Genomic DNA, 13,366 nt, shown 5'->3' with positions numbered 1-13,366 from the left:
CTGTGTCAATCAAAAATTTTCTATCCTTACCTAATACCTGACTATGTACATAAGGACCCTCTTGATCTACCGGAACCTCAATAAGAGGCAAGCCTACCTCCCTCTCTAGGCTGTTTCATGTATACTGTTGATAATCGGGGTAGTCAGATTGTGCATACTGGTACATCTGCTGTGTGACATGTTGTGTTGCGGCAATGGGCTGGGGCTGTGGTACCGCTACGGTCTGTTGTGGAATCTGCATAGGCTGTACGTTCTGCAGTGTGTGTTGTTGGTTCTGGTCCTGTCTAGGTGGACGCGGTCTCTCTTTAGTTTTACCCGTAGCTATGTTATGTTTAAAAACTGCACAATAGTTTACATAGTAACCTGGCAGTTTACAATAGTTGCATGTCCCTTTAACAGGAGCCGTTGTGTTATTGGACTGTGTCGTACCCCTTTTCTGACCATTTGCTGGAACTGACTGAGCAACTAGCACTTTCATTTTCGTGTCTTTCATATGCCTTTGTTCGTGATCATGTTCTTCCCTGATTCTGTTCTGGTGATACTGTAGCATTTGTAACATTTGCGAAGGCGTGTTAGCTTGCCATGTGCTCTCGACTTTCAGTACTCTGTTCTTAACCTGGGGCAAAGAATTCTCAACTAATTTGGTCACAAATAGGTGTGGGTATGACTCGCTACTTGTTTTCAGGCCACTATTAATAATGAAACATTTCTCGAATCTGGAATAAAAGTCACTAGTATCTTCGTCTGGTTTCTGTTTGCAGGCTGAGATTGCGTCCCAGTCTTCCTTTTTAGTTGTCAATAATCTTGGCAAAACTTGTACTAATAATCCTGGTAATGCTCTAGTTTTGTCCCCAAGGCCTAAACCTGGGGTTCGTCCTGTTTCTTCGTTTTCTAATTCAGTCCAATTAATCTTTTTGTCTCCCACCTCCCATTCCTTTTCCTTGAGTTTTTCGTAAATACCAGCAGGCAATAATACTTTCAATATTTTCATAATATCGGGATATGTATAATCTCCCATGAGTAATATGCTTTTATTTCACGGTGAAACCCTGCCGGATCTTTATCATGACTAGGCACTATTTTCTTCATTTCCAATAATTCCATTTTAGTTATGGGCGTGTATACAAATACGCGTTGAAGCGCACCCCCTGGAGTTGACTGAACGGGGTGTACTTCTCGTAAAGGGTTCTGTTTGTCTAGGTGATATGGTTGCCTAACTGGGGGTGGAACGGAAACATGATGTGGAGTCAGGAACGTTCTGTATTTGTGACGTTGTTCTAAAATGATGTCAATTAAATCGGTACCTAGGCCTCTCCATCTTCTCAGGAGTAAGTCCTGCAATAGATTATACAACGGACCTGGGTCAGGTTGTTGGTTTTCGTACTGTATAATGAGATGTTGTGTCATGTATATACCAGCTAGTCGCTGTTCTTCTGGGGTAAGACTTAAAAACGTTTGTACTACTGAATCGTCTTTATATATGCTGTCATCCCCGGCCCATTGGACTGCTGACCGGGCTAGTTCCTGATCACGTAAGGTATTAAGTTCATGATAACCTATTCTTTCTTTTAGTACTTTATCAGTCATTTGGAAAATATGCTCGAGGGAACATCGCTCTGGTATCGGACAAAGGTAACGTTTCTTGTTTTCCAAACGAATGGGTCTGTCGAAGGGCCTATCATGAGGACACTGTCTAGGGAGTTTCTCTCTACCTACGTATGCTAACAGGTCTCCCCTCGCCGGCTGCGAGGTTTCTGCGGTATCCACTAGTTCATCCTCATCTGAGGTTTCTTTATCGTCTGACTCAGGATTCCTTTCAGATTCTCGTCGGGTATGTATTGCTACAATTTCTTTACGGATCTTTCTGATCATAGCATGTATACATTTTTCTTTATCATGTTTACAGTCTGCAATATTCTGACTCCATTTTGACAATCCCTCCATCTCTTCCTTCGGAAAACCTGGCTGATCTTGTTCCCTTATCAAACAATTAATCAAGAATCGCATGATTAACGATTGTGTCTCAACTTTCTGATGTGCCATGGCTTCACCAATACACTCCGGTCTTTCTCCTGTTCTAATAAAATGATATATATTGTCTAGATGGTCTGGCATTTCTGGTAATAACATCAAATAATCTGTAACACGTCTTAAACGTAATGAGGCTAACATCATGGGTCCTGTTTTGCCAGGCACTGTATCATATCTGCAATCTGTGAGATATTCTTTAAGCTTTTCGGCTGGGGTTGCTTTAGGTGTACGCTGCATTGCTAGTTCTCTCATTGTTATACGTTGTACTTGTGGCGGGGTGCGATAACCTCCTGTAGCACCTCCTGAGGCGGAAGCGTGAGCATAACCTGGTTGTAGGATCGGTATCTGTAACGGTGTTGGACCCTGAGTAGCGGCGGGCCCAAAGGGATTAAGCGGATTAATACCAGGAGGAATAGTAGAGGCAGTAACAGCAGGTGTGGGAATCTGGTGACGTGGAGGGGTCGTGGTCAGATCAGCAGGGATCTGCTGTTGCGAACCTGGGGGCAAATTATTGTCAGCAGGTGGTACGGGTACATTGGTATATGCGGGAGCTACATCGTCTAAATAGGAAGAAAGAAAAATATCTGCTGCGGTCTTGTGGTGACGTACTTTAGTTGGGACCAAAGGTGGGGGCAAGTTACTGGATACTTCCGGGTTGGCCTTAGGCAGGCCCTCGGCAAGAACTGGATACATGCCTGAAATAAGTGCATTTCTTTGACGGTCTAATTGTTCTGATCTGACCTGTTCTCCTTCCTCTAGTAACTCTTTTTCTTTGGCTTTTTCGGATTCTTCTCTACTTCTCTCTGTTTTTCTGAATTCTTTTTCTGTTCTTCTATGCGATTCTTTACGCCACAATTCTATGGCATCTTTCTGTGACTGTCTGGCTTTCTTTTTCCATAACGCTTCTTCTACTCTCATGATGCACTCGGCATCCCATGTCCCTGAGACAGGCCATCTAAACTTCTCTTCTAAGTGCTTGGTGTAGTCCACCCACAAATCTAAATACAACACAGCGTCTAAGCCGTGCTTGTGGTACATAACATATCCTGGAGTGTCCCTAGGCGGGACAGGCACTGCTTCTTCGAGTATCCCTTTCCTAGTTCCTATCTGACGTAACTTTGAAAACAAAGGCATGGTTACCTTGCTCTAGACACCGTACACAATGAACACAGTAGAGAAATGCAAACAATTCACTCATACCACGACATTAAACACATTGAAACATTTCGAACATATACTGTCTAGTACATACTTTAAACAAGAATGACTGACTCACTAGATGCACTGCTAAACAGCACAGATACACTGCTAAAACAGTGCAGACCGGATCTGTGTACCCAAACCCGTCTTGACCGGACACAAATTAATGTACCCGTCTTGATGCGTCCCCAGCAACGGTACTCCTCACCGGGAAGCACGGAACGGAAGGCCTCGGAAACTCGACTCGACTCTCGACTGGACTGCTACGACGTCACTGTTGCTTGCGCACTACGCATGCGCCTCGGTGCTTCGGACAGGTGGGCCTCTCGATACCTCGGACACTGCTCTCTCGGCTGGGCTCTGGTTGGGATCCTCCGCACTCCTCACCGCCTCGTCTGGATGTCGGCCGCAGTCTCCGTCTCCACCGTAGGCCTGAGGGAGATACAGGAAAACCTGCAGATGCGCATAGAAGTCCGTCACGGCTGTGGCAGGGGGCAAGGCCTGCGACGCATCGCCGGCGCATGGGTTGGGGGAGGGGTCCCTGTTCGGGCTCCAAATTATGTGGTAAATATTTTACCGTATACGAGTTTTGCCATATAATTTCAGACAGGTTACAAAAAAATAGCTCAATCAAATGAGAGGCAGAGTCCGTGGCATCAGAGTCATACGGGCTTTAATCATAAATGACTCGAGTCATGGAAATCTATTCCATCAATACAAGGGTTCGGGTATGCAATGATGGCAGAAAAGATGTCCACGATTTATTAACAGTACATGACATATATAGTAAAATGACACAATGGAAATGGATACAGTAGGCGTGACAAGTGGAAAAGAGCAAGATAAGAACACATGTACGTAGCAAAAGGCGTGTACAGGGGTGTGAACGGAGGCGTGTACTGAAAACGTCACAGAAAAGTGTCATAAGTGGGTGGGTACGTAGAGGATTTTGCAGAGTCAGCTGAAACCTGTAACTTGGGTGCGTGCGCATTCAGTATGACGTGTGATTGACGTGGAACTGGAGAAAGCTGAGGACTTGACTTTTAACACTGGTAGAGGAGACAGAAGTCTGGCATGTCAGATCGACCTGTTCCTATAACTTATCTGATATCTTGTGTTTGGGGATGTTTAATCTAAAGTAAAAGGTCTCTCGGGCAGAGGCTGTTCTACACTGAATGCATATGTGTCTACGTGTAATGCACAGAGCCATGGGCCTACCATGGTAACGGGAGCGATGAATTATATGAAGGAGACAGGAAGGCTTGGCCCTTTGCCCTGCAGCCGGGGATATGTTTACCTATATCACTAGACAAGAATGTGTTTTCGAGGAGCTGAACTGGCTACGCTGATAACATGAAGGCAAAATACTGTTTTGGCAGGCAGGCCAGGCCGAGCCAGGCACCGCTTCGCTTGGCAGGAAGTAAGGCAGAGGTCAGGGATGCATCTCCATGCTGCAGCTTTTCAGAGGCAGGGACAGAAGTGGCTTGAGCAGAAATCAGGGCCTAGCTCGGCAGAGCCAGGAAAAACGTGAAAGTGCACCATGTAAAGACGTTGGCAAGGCATACTTAGGAACTGAACTATCAATCCATTCATGGTGGATCTAATAGAGGACATGTTAACGTTAAACGCAAATGTATTTGCGTTTCCAGATTCGGTTGCGGAGGGAAGTTACATGCACTTTAAACTCGTACATGGAGTCGATGGGGTACACGTTAGGGGACATACCTGACCATAAAAATTTGAATTACCTCAGTGAGGAAGCCTTTAAACAACACATCTGCGTTCTTTCCGTAAATTGTGCACTCACTGTAAATTTGGTACTGCAAACCAAGTGTAACTATAAGGAGTTGAGTAATGGTGTAATTTGGGGAATTTTGCAGAAAAAAACATAAAGAGAAATTCCCAAAATTACACCATTGTAATTTTAATTTCGCCCAAGCCTAGACAATGCACTTCCCTTGTCTGGGAATGTTGAAAGGAATCCACCCTCCATCTTGTACCAGATTAATCCATGAGCTATCCAGAATGGATCCCACTGAGCCCAATGCTCTGGCTCTCACTTCACCCAGAGACCTACTACCATTCATTTATTTATAAAGTTGTGTATAGCGCTAACATGACCATACAGGGTATCAGGGCACTTTACATGAAGGGAAGGTAAGGTATAATTTTAATAACAAAAACTAGTCACATGTATGAACAAAGGACAAAACATTGAGGATAAACAGAGTAATGAGCTTGACCTCTAAAGTTGGTCAGCAACATAGTAGTCAGACATCATTAATGAATAGAAGGCATTAATACAATCAATAAACACGAGGTGTTATCTTAGGGCAGGAACTTGTTCATCAGAAAAGTTTTTACTTCTTCTTTGATGGATTCGGTAGACGAGATTAGGTGAACATCCGGAGGCAGAGAGTTCCAGATCTTCGGGGCGACACCAGAGAAGTCTCAGTAGCACGTTCTCCTTTTATAGAAACACTGTGGTCTCAGAAACATGGAGCTAGTGCTTCACAAAGATCTGCAACCCCCCCTGATTTTTCAAGATTTCTCGCCAAATATCTAGGGGTATTGAAATGTAGAGCTTTATGAGTCTTACACTCAAACTTTAGTTGTATTTATGCCTCATAAGGGAGCCAGTGCAGGGATTTTCATGTTCTTTTTGTTCCGAAGTCAAGTCGAGCAGCAGCGTTAAGGAAGGCCCTTAGAGGGGCCAGCTTGCATTTAGGTAGGCCACATAGAGTGGCACTACTGTAGTCCAGCTTGGGCAACACAAGAGCTTGAACCACTTGCTTGAGGTCGTCCCGTAGGAGGTCGGTTTTAAGTTTCCGTAGAATGCTCATCTGGTAATTTGCTCCTCTGGTGACTGTACTGATGTGATCCTGCATGTTAAGGTGTTTGTCTAAGTAATTCCTAAGGATCTAGCTGCATATATAATGTGAGGAGAGCTATGAGGGCTGTTAGATGCTTCATCCAAAGCGAGGGGCCCATTATGTTCGCGGGCGGATAGCCACCACCGGGCCAACGCTGGCCACCACCGGGCCGGCGGTGGCGATCCACCCACCAAATGACCTATCTTCACCCCAGCCATATTAGAATGACGTGGGCACCGCGGCAAACAGAAAGACCGTCTGCCGTTTTTTCGCTGGTCGGATTGCCAGCTGGGCGGAAAAGGGATTGGTAATGGTAGAGGTGCCTTGCAGGCACCATCATCAATATCAGGATTCAGGCCTTTCCATGGCTGAGACTCTGTCATGGAAAGGCATGCGAGAAAACACCAAGGGGCCCATTGGGGGGCCCTGGGGGCTGAGGGGTGTGTGTAGATGCACTGGGTGGTACCAATGGTACCCCCATCTTTGACATGCACAAGGTGGCAGGCATCGTGCTGTGCACAGCATGGGCATCACCATTGCGGCGGGTGCAGCACATCCCAACGCAATGTTGAAGTCGAGAATGCACCCACCAGTGTGGCTGGCACATCCTAATTTGCCTAGCGGGACCACCGCAACTTCAGCAGTCGGTCCCGTGCTCCATTGTGGTGGTGGGCGGACTCAGTCCGCCTGCCATTGTAATGATGCCTGTAGATCTTGGGAGTGTTATTCAATGGAGTAATGAGTAGAAATTCAGTTGTGGCAGTATTGAGCTTGAGATGGTGGTCAGTGAGCCACGGTTGAGTGTTTTTGTAACGTAGATTTGAGCGATTTGATGTCTTCTGTGGTGGATATTTTGAGATACAATTTAGTGTCATCTGCATACATGTGATAGTGAATGTTAGCAGATTTCAAGGCGTCTGCTAGAGGTTCCAAGAATAGTCTGAAGAGAATAGGTGAGACAGCAGACCTCTGTGGAACACCAAGAGTGACCGTGGGGGAGTTAGAAAGGGATTGATTCATTTTGACTCTTTGTGATCTATTGTGGCGGAATGAAGTAAACCATTGCAATATAAACCCTGATAAGCCCATTCTCTGCTCAAGTAGGTTCAATAGACTGTGGTGTTTAACAGTTTCAGAGGCAGAAGATAAGTCAAGTAGTATCAGAAGGCATGATTCATTTAAGTCCAGCATTTTTAAATATGTCCTCCACAATGTGTGTGTTTGCTGATTCAGTGCTGTTACCTTGATGAAAGACGGATTGGTGCTGGTAAAGGAGTTGAAAGTGATCTATGTGGTTGCAGAGTTGGATCTGAACACATTTCTGCAAAAGCTTCACAAAAGTGGGGATGTTGGAGATAGGGTGGAAGTTGTTGAGATCTGAGCAATCTGCATTAGGTTTTTAAAAAATTGGAGTTACCTGGCATACTTTGAGGCAGTCAGGGATGGTGCCTCGATGTAGCGAGGCATTTACAATCTTAGACCATAAGGGAAGAATAGTGGCTTTGATCTCTTTGAAGATCGTTAGAGGTAGAGGGTCGATGAAGTGATTAGATGGGTTTAAACATGAAACAATGTTGTAGATGTCATTTTCATTGGTTGATGTGAAAGTGTGCGATGAGTCGTGTTTTTGGGGATTGCCTGGGGATCTCTCCCTCCAACGTTCTGGGGGAAGTGTGGAAAGATGTGTGAGGCAGCAGGAATTAGTTCCCTTGCTGATTGTAGGTCACTTTCAATGTTTTTAGGTTTTTCCAAGAAGAAGGAAACCAACTCCTCACAGTTTTGGGATTCTGATGTACCCAATGCCCAGCGGCATGGGCATATTGAGTGATTTTCTACTTATTCACTGCACATACATGCCCTCAACAAGTAGAGTTAGGGTCTGTGTTTCACATAAAATCCGTCAGTAGACCACTCTCACTTTTAACACAGAAAAAAAATCTAGTCATACTAATGTTGCTTTGCTACCACCACCACTGTATGTGACTTACCGAGGGCATAGGCAGTAGTCCTATGCCTTCTACAAAGTTATGCTTAGTGCGCCCATCCAGGTCACAGAACAGGTTGTGGACCTTGCATTACCAGGGACATGCTTAGGCCTATGCAAGCAAACTTGATTAGCTTAATGACATGCCAAAACAAAAGTCAGGAGTCCTCCCTTCCTTGATCATGAGGAACTCAGAACTGGAAGGAAGTGGATTGGTTTAGGACTCAGTTTAATATTCATTTTCCAGATATGCTCAAACCAATCATAGCATTTGTAAAGCGCACTACTTACCAGTGGGGGTCTCAAGGCTGGGGAGATGCTTCTACTGCTCGAAGAGCCAGGTCTTGAGGAGTCTTCTGAAGGACAGCAGGTCTTGGGTCTGCCGTAGGTTGATTGGGAGGGTGTCCAGGTCTTGGCGGCGAGGTGGGAGAATGATCAGCCGCCGGAGGTTGCTCTACGGATATGGGGGACTGTGGCCAGAGTGAGGTCGGTGCAGAGGAGCTGGCGAGTGGGGGTGTAGAAGCTGAGTCCGCTGTTGAAGTGTGCTGGTCCGGTGTTGTGAAGTGCCTTATGAGCGTGGGTGAGGAGCTTGAAGGTCATCATCTTGTTGACTGGGAGCCAGTGCAGGTCTCTTAGGTAGGGTGTGATGTGGCTGCGACGAGGGATGTCGAGGATCAGGTGTGCAGAGGCGTTCTGGATGCATTGAAGCCGTTTCAGGAGTTTGGCCGAGGCTCCTTTGTAGAGGGCATTTTCTTAGTCCAACCTGCTGCTGACGAGGGCCTGGGTGACCGTTTTTCTTGTTTAGGTGGAGATCCACCTGTAGATCTTGTGGAGCATGCAGAGGGTGTTGAAGCAGGAGGAAGAGACGGTGTTGACCTGCTTGGTCATGGAGAGGGTGGAGTCGAGGATGACCCCTAGGTTGCGGGTGTGGTCGGTGGGTGTTGAAGCTGTTCCCAGTGATGTCGGCCACTAGGAGTCGTTCCAGGCCGAAGGGGTGGATCCAAGGATGAGGACCTCTGTCTTGTCCGAGTTCCGCTTTAGTCGACTGTTCCTCATCCATTCGGCGACAGCCTTCATTCCTTCGTGGAGGTTGGTTTTAGTGGTGTGGGGGTCCTTAATGAGCGAGAGGATCAGCTGGGTATCATCGGCATAGGAGATGATGTTGAGGTCGTGCAGTCGGGCGATGTGGGCGAGCGGTGCCATGTAGATGTTGAACAGCATTGGGCTGAGGGATGAGCCCTGGCGTACGATACAGATGATCTCGGTGGCTTTGGAGCGGAAGGGAGGAGGCGGACGCTCTGAGTTCTGCCAGAGAGGAAGGAGGCAGTCCAGTCCAGGGCCTTCTCCTGTATCCCGGCATCATGGAGGCGTGTTCGTAGTGTGTGGTCTGCAGACCATGTCGAATGCGGCTGACAGGTCCAGGAGGACTAGGGCAACGGTTTCTTCATTGTCTAGCAGGGTCCTGATGTCATCAGTGGTGGCGATGAGGGCAGTGTCACTGTGATGGGTCCAGGATGCTGTTCTTCTCGAGGTAGCGGGTCAGTTGTTTATTGGCTGTCTTCTTGATGACCTTCACCGGGAACGGGAGCAAGGAGATAGGCCGGAAGTTCTTGAGGTCCATGGGGTCCGCCTTGGGTTTCTTGAGTAAGGCCTTAATCTCGGCGTGCTTCCAGCTCTCCGAGAAGGTTGCTGTCTCAAAGGAGATGTTGATGGCTTTCTAGAGATGGAGTGCAATGGCGGTGCTGGCTTTGTTGAAGATGTGGTGTGGTCAAGGGTCTGAAGGAGATCCGGAGTGGATGGTGTTCATGATCTTGATGGTGTCATCATCATTGATGTTGGTCCAGGAGAGTAGGCAGTTGGTGCTGCTGGTGGTCGTGGGAGCGGAGGTTTCAGTGGTTGTCGTGGTGGTCGTGTTGTTGAAGCTGTTGTGGAGGTCTGCGATCTTGCGATGGTAGAAGGTGGCCAGCGAGTCGCACAGGTCTTGCGAAGGTGGGAGGTTGTTGGTGTTGGAGCTGAGGTTGGGGACTTCATTCACTAGGTTGAATAGCTCTTTGCTGTTGTGTGCGTTGTTGTCTAGGCGGTCTTTGAAGGAGGCCCTATTGGCGGATCTGATGAGGTGATAGTGTTTGCGGTGGCGTTCTTGTGGGCTGCATAGCTGTCTGGCGTTTGTTTACGGAGCCAGTTCTTCTCCAGTTTTCGGCAGGTTTGCTTGGAGGCCTGGAGGTCTTCGATGAACCAGCTGGCTTTCTTGCTGGTGTGACTTTGGAGAGTTTCTTGAGCGAGGTGAGGGTGTTGGCGGAGTTGTTGATCCAACGTCTGAGGTTGCGGGCGGCAGTGTCGGGCACTGTGGGATCGGCGGGTGGGCTCTGGGTGAGGGTGGTGGTTAACTGGTCTTCGTTGACTTTGCTCCAGCGGCGGTGAGGCATCTGTTGGGTGCGGTGGTGCGTGGTGGGCTTCTTGAAGGTGAAGTGGATGCAGCGATGGTGGGTCCAGTTATGTTATGTTATATATTGATTTGTAACGCGCACTGTTAGTCAAGACTGTCCTGGCGTGGAAGAGAGACCTAGTGTCAGCGGAGAACAGTGGAGCTGGAACGCTTGCTGAAATAGATGAGTTTTGAGAAGTTTTTTTAAACTAGTCAGGTTCGGCCTGTGCCTCAGAGCGTCCGGTAAGTTGTTACACAAGGAGGCAACTCTAACCGCCTGAGATTGGCCACCTAGACGAACCCTCTTGAACCTAGGAATCACCATATGTTTGAGGGTGGCCGATCGCAGCTGACATGTTGGCTGGTAGAACGCAAATCTGGCCCTTAAGTAGGATGGGTACGGGCCATGTAAAGCTTTGTGAGCCAGTACCAGTGCCTTGAAGCGCACTCTTTGGGCGAATGTAAGCCAGTGGAGCTCGCAGAGCTGCTTGCGCACGCTTAGCCTCCTGGGGATATCAAAGAGGAGCCTCACTGTCGCGTTCTGGATCACTTGCAATTTGCGAATCAGAAAGTCTGGGGCACTGATATAAAGGGCATTAGAGTAGTCCAGGTGTGAGAGTATAAGTGCCCTGGCTACTGCTTCTTTTGCAACTTGGGGGAGGAGAGGGAAAAACTTCCTGAGGGTGGTTAGGGTGCCAAAACATGTACCCACCAGCCTCGTGATTTGTTGACAAAAGCACAGATCAGCTCCGAACTAAATCCCCAGGTTTTTTGCAATCCCTCAGTCACCCTTAGGGCATGGTGATCCTTTGGGCCAGAGTGATTCTTCAAAGGCCACCGGGAATTGGCCGTACAGGAGTATTTCAGACTTGTCCTCATTACACTTGAGGCTGGCCCGGACAAGCCATGCAAATACCGAGGACAGGCATTGCTGGACACCCTCCGTATGAAGGTCACCATCGTCCCATGTGAAGAGAAGTTGGGTGTCATCGGCGTAGGCCATTATTTTGGCACCCAAACTCTCCGCCAGGTAGATGAGAGGGGTCATATAGACATTGTTAAGCAGGGGGCTCAAGGTGGACCCCTGGGGGAACTCCTGTTTTCACCTTATTATTGGATGAGTGGAAGGGGGGCATCCATACTTGTTGGAAGCGGTCTGTGAGAAAAGATTTAACCCAGCTGAAGGCCGCGCCCGTTATGCCAACATCCGACAGCCTAGAGAGGCGCTGGGAATGGGGTACCGTGTCAAACGCGGCAGAGAGGTCCAATAAAATCAGAACCGCCCTGCCGCCCCCGTCCAGACATTCTCTAATGGCCTTGGTGACCTCCACGAGCGCAGTCTCGGTGCTAAAAGAAGTTCGGAAGCCAGATTGGGCAGGGTGAAGTGCCCCGGAGGACTCCACGAACTTCTCCAGCTGTCTGAAAGCAGCCTTCTTACAGACCGTAGCTAATGCTGGGAGCAGGGAGATGGGCCGGTAATTGGAGGGAATCAGAGGATCTGCCAAGGGTTTTTTAATAAGAGGGAGGAGCTTTGCGTGTTTCCATTGGTGAGGCCTGATTGTAAAGAATCGGTAACCAAGGCTGTCACTCTAGGAGCAATTACTTCCGCCACTCTGCTTAAAACCCTGGCAGGACAAGGGTCCGCAGGGGAACCGGACTTAAGTGCTTTTAAGATGGACATCACATCCTTCACCTCGGCAATGTTAAAAGTGGACATCATGTCCCTCGCCTCCGCAATATTAAAAGTGGTAGGGAGCGGGAATGGTTCATTATGGTCCTGGTCAACCGGAATGGGAGGAGGTTAGACACGAGCGGGAAGCTTACAGCTGGCTTGGATCTTTTGAATTTTTTCTATAAAGAAAGTGGACAGCTTCTCGCACCAGCCGGCAGAAGTAGGGGCCGACGAGGTTTCTGCCGCTGTGGACGTAAAACTCCGCACAATAGCAAAGATTTCTCTACTATTGTTTTTGGCCTTGCTAATTCTAGCCGCAAAGTGGTCACCTTTGGCAGACTTAATGGCGGCATAGTACTCTTTTTGCGCTTCTCAGAGTTTTGCCTTGGCTGAGGGGCAGTATTCCCATCGCCAGGCCCTTTCCCGCTCCTTACAACCAAGCTTTAAAGTTTTTAAATGTTCCGTACACCAGGGAGAGGATGGAGAGGCTCTAGAACGCCTATTCCCTGATGGATGAAATAAAGTGTTTATAGTGGAGCTTATCCAGGTTGAGAAGTTCTCAACTGCTTCCTCTATATTATGGGCCTCGGTAGGGTGAGTGTGGGCCAGTGCATCTGCTAAGGCAGGGATACTAATTTTCAGCGTCAGGGGGCCATGATACTCCTTTCCCCGTATGCGGGCGCTGTCAATATCCCATGAGAAACAAATCAAAAAGTGGTCAGACCAAGTGACTGGGCGTGGGGTTTCTAATGTTATATTAAAGTTGGAATGGACAAGATCTAGACAGTGGCCTCCTAAGTGGGCAGTGTCATGAACCTGCTGGATTAGGTGAGTAAAATCACAGAGGTCCCTCAGATCTTTGCTCCCTGGGGCTGTCAGGATTTCGGCGTGGATATTGAAATCTCCTAGTAGTAGAAATTTAGGGAACCTCAGTGCTCTCTGGGTGATCACCTCCTCTAGTGATTTAATGAAGGAGCCAGGAGGACCATCCCACCCAAGGTAAATTGCGGAGAAAGAGCTATCGAAAATTCCAGAGCTTCTCCTTCAACAATAACCCCTGTGCATTCCTTCATCAAAGTGGACCAGTGGAGTTCGGTGGTGTGATTGAAGGAGACGTGGGGGCTTGCAGAGAAGATGAAGTTGAGTGTGTGGCCGGGGGAGTGGGTGGGTGTTGTGATGAG

Source organism: Lissotriton vulgaris, chromosome 5, assembly GCF_964263255.1.
Source record: "Lissotriton vulgaris chromosome 5, aLisVul1.2, whole genome shotgun sequence".
Lineage (NCBI taxonomy): Eukaryota > Metazoa > Chordata > Amphibia > Caudata > Salamandridae > Lissotriton > Lissotriton vulgaris.
This window is presented reverse-complemented; position numbering follows the sequence as displayed.